The sequence below is a fragment of the Saccopteryx leptura genome, chromosome 3 (genome assembly GCF_036850995.1).
Source record: "Saccopteryx leptura isolate mSacLep1 chromosome 3, mSacLep1_pri_phased_curated, whole genome shotgun sequence".
In the NCBI taxonomy this organism is placed as follows: Eukaryota; Metazoa; Chordata; class Mammalia; order Chiroptera; family Emballonuridae; genus Saccopteryx; species Saccopteryx leptura.
Genome location: NC_089505.1, coordinates 73,624,507 through 73,633,135, shown reverse-complemented (window position 1 = coordinate 73,633,135; position 8,629 = coordinate 73,624,507). Strand labels below are relative to the sequence as shown.

At 38.4% G+C, this 8,629-nt stretch overlaps 1 pseudogene; it reads left to right on the top strand.

The window, feature by feature from the left end:
- The first annotated feature begins 2,892 nt into the window (after nucleotides 1-2,892).
- LOC136398212 (vomeronasal type-1 receptor 3-like) lies at nucleotides 2,893-7,481 on the top strand (annotated as a pseudogene).
- The last annotated feature ends 1,148 nt before the right edge of the window (nucleotides 7,482-8,629 follow it).

The window sequence follows — 8,629 nt, the reverse complement described above, 5'->3', positions numbered from 1 at the left end:
GCTGAACTAGGGCTGTAGAGACTGAGCCCTCTTTTGGAGGAGTGAGGGGTCAGTCTACCCTCCAGTGTCCCTTGTTCCCACAGTGTGGACAGAGCCCTGGAAGAGGTAGAGAATCCATACAGGTTTTAGCCCAATGATCTTCATTTCACCCTTGAAGCAGGTCTCCGATGGAGACTAATGAGGCCCCTTAGGAGCATTGGAGCCTTTAAGGGCATCTGTCAAGGGCTGGTATATTGCCTGATCTTTTTGTGCTCTGTCTGCCTTCTGTTACTCTCGGTTTTTATAGACTTTAAAAGTCATGGTGAGACAGCATGATCAGCTGGATTGAGTGAAGGGGGTAAAAATTTGCAGTAGGAGGAGGTTTGGAGAGTGCTAAGAAGATTTTATATGTGCCACAGGCTCACAAGAAAGGGATGAGAGCAGAGTAAAGAAAGTTTTAGGCAGGTGCTCTTGTACAGTGAGTATCTCCTCCTGGCTCATGGTCCTACCAAACATTCAGGAACCCACTGAGGAGCCTCAGCAGACCTAGGAAAAACACATCCTTGGCCCCATAGAAGAGCAGGGTCTGGTCCTTCCTAGATTCCTGTGAGCGGGTCCTACCATTGCACTTCAGGGAAGCCTTTCCTCATTGGATTCTAGAGTCTCTAGGCCACTGAATGGCCATATAGATCAGTAATCAAAATTTTTTTAAGTAAAAAGAGTGTTATACAGAAGATTTGCAGGAGGTCCAGGTCATGACTCTCTTTTTTCTTTTTCTAATTGACCTTTAAGCATTTGATGAGCATGCTCTACAATGCCTTGACCCTGAGGATTATAAGGAATACCTGTCTTCAGGTCAATTCCAAAAGTCTGGCAAAATGTAGCAAATACTTTTACAAGTAAATCTCCCATATTTTTAAAAACATTTATATCCCAGCGATTAACAGACAATCTAGATTGCACATAAGGCTGAAAAATTTATTATGACCTCACTCTTCGTGTTGTAAAAAACTTAGAGCTTCGTTAAGGAAATTTCCTTTGCCCTCAGCCTGGCAGCTCAGTGACTGCTGCATAACTGAACCAAGAAGAAAGCCGATATTGCTCAGCAATAATAGGTATATCACCTCCTTTATCTAAGAGTCCTTTGAATTTATTCCTTTGTATACTTAACTCCATTTCAGGGCATCAGAGGAGCCGAATTCCTGATTTCCTCAGGGCCCCTTTTGCAGGATGTGGCCTGACTAGCAGAATTAGCACTTTTATCCTATTCCAACTGCCTGAAGCAGGTCCCGACAAATTCTTGAAATAATTTATCAGGGCCCTGATTAATTTTTCTCAATACCTTTCTTTCACAGACCCAAGTACAGTTTTAAACAGAAACAAGACAATTTACAGTACAGAAATATAAGTATAACATGTAAATCTGACTAATCCTAATACCCAAGTTGCTATTTGGCTCTCAACTTTGAAGACAACACAAAACATACTCCACCAAACACAAAATAAATTAGCAAGTCTTTAGAATCTAAATTTCATTCTATTTAAATTTAAATGAGCGATTTTTACATGTTCCAATTTTAAACTAAAAATGTAGAAACGAAACAATTATTTTCTCAACATAAGAGCTGGCATTTTTAATGTTTCCATCCAAGAACTTAATTCTGGCCTTAAAAGCAGACACATTTTGGACAACATCAGACAAAAACTACACAGAAACTAGAATCAGACAAACCAGGGAGAATCCTAGGATTTCAGAGCATAACCAGACTAGAAAGATGCCTGCCTGATCTTATTCAAGGCATTTTCTATCAGAGGGACTGGCGACGGAAGTAAACAAAATCTCCTCAAGAGCCTGACCTGTGGTGGCGCAGTGGATAAAGCGTCGACCTGGAAATGCTGAGGTCGCCGGTTCGAAACCCTGGGCTTGCCTGGTCAAGGCACGTATGGGAGTTGATGCTTCCAGCTCCTCCCCCCTTCTCTCTCTCTGTCTCTCTCCTCTCTAAAAAATGAATAAATAAAGTAAAAAAAAAAAATTAAAAAAAAAATCTCCTCAAGAAAAGGTACTCTTGGCAGCTGAGTGGGAAATTTAGTAGTCAGATCCACCAGGGGTCCCATGCCTAAATTTCCAGGCAATGTATAGGAAAGAAACAAAATGATAGTTCAGAGGATTGTAACTTAAACATTAAAGAAAATCAGAAAATAACAGGAAAAGCTGTAGCTTTCCTAATACCTGAGTCTCCTATCCACTCTCAAATTCCATAATTGTTGTAATTGGTGGCTCAGGTTGACCATACCAAGACTTCTCCTCTACCTCCATTTTAGCTGAGCGGCAGACTAAGCTGCCAGAGAGAACTAGGAGCAGCCAGCCTGCCATTGCTCAGGATGATTGAGCAATGTTTGGCCTGCTGGAATCAGAATTTGCTGAGGAAACTCTGACATAGCCCCTACTGTTTGATCGGGCTAGGGACTGCCCCGTTGTCCATTTCCCTGAATCACCTGCCCTTCAGCAGTATACTTAGATTTACATTCATTCCCCCAATATTTTCCTCTCCTGCATCGTGTGCAGAGGTCAGGACATTTAGGAACTGGCTACCCCTTAGGAAAAGGCTGAGACTGATATCTGAAGACAGTAGGGCAATTTCTAGTAAAATATCCTAGATCTCCACATTGGAAACAAGATTCTCTGGCAGAAGTACTTCCCTGACCTCCCTTCCTTCATTTGTTCTGCCGTTTATCAAAGTATTGTCCTGGAGTCTTCCCCTGGGGTACTGTGGCAATAGCCAGACCTTGTATATATGATGGCCCAATATAATGCATATTCTGATGTAATTCCCTGTATCTCAAGCCTGACGTAAAAGCTAGTTGGCGTGGGGACCTCCAAGGGTCTGAGACAAAAACTCTGGGAGCATCCCGATGAAGGTAAGAAGGAGCAGAAGGTTGAGCATAAGAAGGAGCAGAGGGCGGCGGAGGTGCAAACATTAAGTTGGCCATGGCCATGACACCCTCCTTATCTCCTGAGTCGTCCTCAGACTCTAATGTCTTATATTTACATCTCTCCATTTCTAGCTCACTCTGATATTTTTCATTCAAAAGCTCCTCCTCAAATAAAAACATTTATACAAAAAGAAAAAGGTCTCTTACTTTTGACCCTAATTATCCCATAATTTATTTTTTCTGATTATACTCTCTCTGAAACTTTAATCAGTGTGCACCCTGGGGAGATCCATCATCTGCCATTAGTTTAGTACTCCTCAGGTCCCTGTTCAGGTGCCATCTGTTGCGGAGCAGCGCGGCTAGTAATTGTTCAGGTCCTGAGTGAGAATGGTGCAGAATAAAAAAATAAACTCAGAGAGAGAAAGGATGAAATCGGAACGCCTCTGCAGTGCCTTTAGCTTGCAAGGGTACGACTCTCCACCCCCATACTGCTTTATTTACAGGGCAGAAAATCATTAGCAAATCAAAGAAATCTTTGATACAAAGTCATATTTCCAAGACAAACCAAGGATTTTCCCAAGTGCATAAAACCCTCCACCCTGCATAACATCTTAACTTCTCAAAACAAAGCATAAAAAGAAATCTGCCTCCAATCTCTATGAGGGACACAGATAGGATGAGTAAATATGATCCAGCGTCATAGCTAACATGGAAGTGTGGAGAAAAACATAGTCTTTAGCGACTTAAGCAAGTGAGGTGAGGCTTGGGCAAATGTCAGCTTCCTTCCACTCCCCCACAGCACTGTTCCCCAAAAATCTAAACCGCAAGAACCTTGTCAGCTTGCAGATTCCAGCAGAAGTGTAATGAACAGTTAATTTTTCAACTCATTCTCAAAAATGACCCATACTTGAGCCTGACCAGGTGGTGGTGCAGTGGATAGAGCACTGGACTGGAACACAGGAACCAGATTTGAATCCACAAGGTAGCTGGCATGAGCATGGGCTCATCAGGCTTGAGGGTGGGATTATAGACATGACCCCATGGTCGCGGGCTCGAAGACCAAGGATTGCTGGCTTGAGCAAGGGGTCAATTGCTTTGCTGTGGACCCCTCACTCCCACTCCTGCCAAAGCACATATTAGAAATCAATCAATGAACAACAAATGTAATGAAACGAAGAATTGATGCTTCTCATCTCTCTCCCTTTCTGTCTGTCTTTCTCTCTCTCTCTTTCTCTCTGTCACACACGCACACACAGACACACAATCTATATTTGGAACAGCTATGTCTCAGATTTTCTAAAATTTATACCAGACCTTACATACTGCAGAGAAATTACAAGTCAAATTATGCAGTTTATGTTGTGTATCACAGGAACAAAGATGTGTACAAAGAGCCATTTATATTTACTGTTTATAGTAGCTATTTGAGTTTATTTAAAAGACTACATTACTGTTCGTAAATTTTAACCTAACGTTGATCAGCATTTGGGTTCGTCCTCATGTGAAAAGGAGATTCTTCTGCAGGTCAAAATTGGTTTAGTTTCAGAGCTACCCAAGAAAGAGCCATAATTCCTGAGGCATGGGCTGACAGGAGGTCTGAGACCCTGCATCCATCTCTAACTACTTCTAATGATTTTTAATATTTCCTCCTTAATACCAGTTCTTGGAGGTTGTCCTAAGTAGTATCAAACTCTGATTTCTGAGCAGTATAATTATAATTCAGAAATTAATGTGCTGTTCAATCAGCTTTACAAAGGCACAGAGAATTTTACATGATTAGTAAAGTTATCTCGTTATAGTTCTGTGCATGTGTCAATACATTTGATGGCCTAATTGTAATATCTAAATCTCAATGTAAATAAATGTGACTGTCATTTACTGAATTATAATTATTTTGTTATTATTGAGGTTTAATACATTTAATAGATTTAGTAATTATGTCTCCTGAATGTATTTACAATTCACTGATGAACATGGGACAGTTTTTATATGTGTGAGCTCTGGAACTGTGACTTTTTTTTAAAAAGGCAACTTCGCTTGTGAGGAGTATGGACAGTAAAGTAATTAAGAGCTTCAGCATTTTTTAGGCTCAAGTGTATCTTCTGATCTTTTGTCAGGTTGTCAATATCCTGAGGTCATATTTAGGCTTGTCCTTGTGTTTTTTTTCCTCACAACTGACTTGATACCCAAGATATTACACCTTGAAACACCAAAATGCATACTTGTTTTGTTTTTTTCTATTTCTCAAATAATATATTAGTTTCAACCATTCTTTCAAAATAAGGACCAGATAATTGTGTGCTCTTTAATTAGAAATAACTGGTCCTAGATGTTCTTTCTCTTTGTAAAATTACAACTGCCAAAGTTTAGCTGAAAGTAAAATATTATGATTTCTGAAGTGGAACCTTATGATTGTTTCTCTGGTTATACTGACATGAATCCATATCAATAAATCTAATATATTCATAAAGATATTAAATGCATCAACACTTCATTAAGTATATTTTTTATTTAAAACTATACTGGTCAACAGAAGAAATACTTTAATTGAAAAGAAAAGTGGGCATAATCAAACATCAAATAGGTCTCAAATATGACTATATATGCAAACAACTAGATTTTTAACAAGACACAGCCTCTTTGCTAGGACAGTACAACACAATGGTAAACACTAATGTTATCGTAACCAGGCTCCCCAGGTTCAAATCCTGACTGTAGCAATATTTAAATGAGCTGTATAAGCTCCTTTTAGTCAAATGCTTTTTGTCTATTAAAATAGAATACTCTTAAATTCTATCTTATACTCTAGTAAATATTAAGTACTTTAAAATAGGTAACATGTTAATAATAGAGACTATCTCCTGGCCAAGTAGCTCAGTTGATTTGGGCATCACCCTGATATAGATTCTGCATGGTTGCAGACTCGATATCCAGTTAGGGCACATACAAGAATCAACCCGTGAATACATGAATGGGTGGAACAACAGATTGATGTTTCTCTCTGTCTCTCAAATCAATAAATAAAAAACTTTTAAATTCTACTGACTAAATAAGCATTATGTTAAACATTCAGCTTGGAAATTTAAAAAAATATATATATTTAAAAATATTTTTATGGCCTGACCTGTGGTGATGCAGTGGATAAAGCGTCGACCTGGAATGCTGAGGTTGCCAGTTCAAAACCTTGGGATTACCTGGTCAAGGCACAAATGGGAGTTGATGCTTCCTGCTCCTCCCCTCTTCTCTCTCTCTTTCTCTCTCTCCTCCTTCTCTCCTCTCTAAAATGAATAAATAAAGTCTTAAAAAACATATTTAGAAAAAAGTAATGATAACTGGTGAATTTTGAATTTATTTTCCATGATTAGCCTCCAGTCATGTTTTTAATGCAGAATTGTCCTCTTATGAATATAAATACTGAGCACGGGGACAAAAGGGAGTGACCTCCCTGGGTTTGAAATTTGCGATGATCTTCCTATTTCAGATGCTTATGGGAATCCTAGGGAACTTCTCACTCTTCTGTCATTATATGTCCCTTTACCTCAGTGGGTACAGGACAAAGCCAGCAGACTTTTTTTATTTATGATTTTAATTTGTGTTTACATAGATTCAAGTGTCCTACCGAATATACCTTCCCTCACCCCCTTATTTCCCCAAGCCTGCAGATTGGATTGTCATTCACCTGACTAAGCAACTCTGAACTCATTCTCTCAAGGGGTTTTCCGGAGACAATAGCAGCATTGGGTCTGAAATATTTTCTCAGTGATTTTGGATGCAAACTTGTTTTCTGCATTCAGAAAGTAGCCAGAAGTGTGTGTGTGGCCACCATCTGCTTCTTGAGTGTCTTCCAGGCAATCACCATCTGTCATTGGAACTCTCTGTGGGCAGAGCTTAAAGCAAAAACTGTCAAATACACAAACACCTCAAATATCTTCTGCTGGATCCTGAACATAATGCTAAATATTAAAGTTCCTGAGTATGTGACTGACAAATGGAACACCAAAAACATCTCAAACACTATGAACTTTGGATATGCTCCATTAAAGTTTACTCTAATAATACATACGATCCAAATAAAGTAGTCATATCTGCCCATGATGTTTTGTGTTTGGGACTCTGACTTGGGCCAGGAAAACCATGGTTTCTATTCTGTACAGGCATAACCAGCAGGTCCAAAAACTTCATGTGACCAACGTGTCTCCCAGATCATCCCGTGAGATTAGAACTATCCAATACATCCTTGTTCTGGTGACCGTTTTTGTATATTTTTATGCCTTCTCCTCCATTATTCACATTTATATTTCTATTTTTGGTAAGACCACTAGGTGGCTGATGAACACTTCTCTCTTAATCAATGCATGCTTCTCAACTGCCAGCTCCTTTGTCCTCTTGAGTCATAACCACCCTGTACTCAGTTCACCTTTGTGTGCACTAGAAGATGTAAGCAGTTTCTGCATTCCTGCATCTCATCAAAAGAATATACACTGTCTACCTTTCACTCTCTTTTGTCATCTATTCCTGATTCTGCAAGGAATCATGACTATAATTATATTCAGTCTGATTGCATATAGAGTTTTGAATAACAGAGATTCTACTGCTACAATAAATAGTAAATAATGTTTGTTTTACTACATAATAGTATTTATTATGTAAGTACTCACATGATTATTTTTTAATGATGATTGCAGTGGAGTAGTTCAGAGTCCTGTGAACAATAAACAGTCCTGAAATAATGTAGAGATACTGGAAAGGTTTTTGAGTGTGTAGTCTTTCATGAGAGATAGCAACTTTGTCAATATTTACTGGCCATCCCATAGAGAGGGTAGTGCCTTGAACGGAATCCATGTGGGATGTTCCTCCAAGAAGCTCGGGGTAGAGCTTTCTGTGTGCCTGTCTTGTATTGCAAGTGGCCTTAGTTGAAGCTGGAGGAAAAATGAGATTTTAGTTATTATGGACAATGACTGCCAAGTGTGAATATGGTGTCTTACTTCCTCAGAGAATGATAACTGTTCAAAATAAAAAATGTGTATGAAGAAAGATTAACAAGTTTTAAAATACTGTACATTAAATATGATAGTAGTGAACTGTATGGAACAAAGAAATGGTTATTGAAAATACCTGCCTAGATAAAATAGTTCCACATTCTAAATTGACAAAAAGGTTTCTGAAGCTTTATGAAGAAAATTATATATTAAGTGTATGATAGGGTATTTGCATAAAAGATTGACATAAACACTGCAAAGAGAGCATAAAAGTACCATTCTGCCAAAAGTAAGGAGTGATTCAATTAAATCCATTCATGTCTCAACAGATTCTCAGAATATTTAAATAGCATTGAAAAATTAACAGCACTGCTTTCCCATGGCACATATTATGGTTTTTTAAAATATTTTCTCAAGAAATTTGTAATTTGGATTTTGATTTCTTTGTTAATTTACACATTATTTTAGTAGGATGTTGTTTACTTCTGTATTTGTATCTCTGCCAGATTTTTTTTTTTCTAAATTTTATCTAGTTTCATACCATTCTGATTGGAGAAAATGCTTTACATTATTTTGGTCTATTTTTTTCTTCTTTTTGGACAGGGAAAGAGAAATGGATAGATAGTGATAACAAACAGGAAGGGAGAGAAATGAGAAGCATCAATTTTGTGTCTGGACTTTTTGTTGTGGCTCCTTAGTTGTTCATTGATTGCTTTCTCAGATGTGCCTTGACTTGG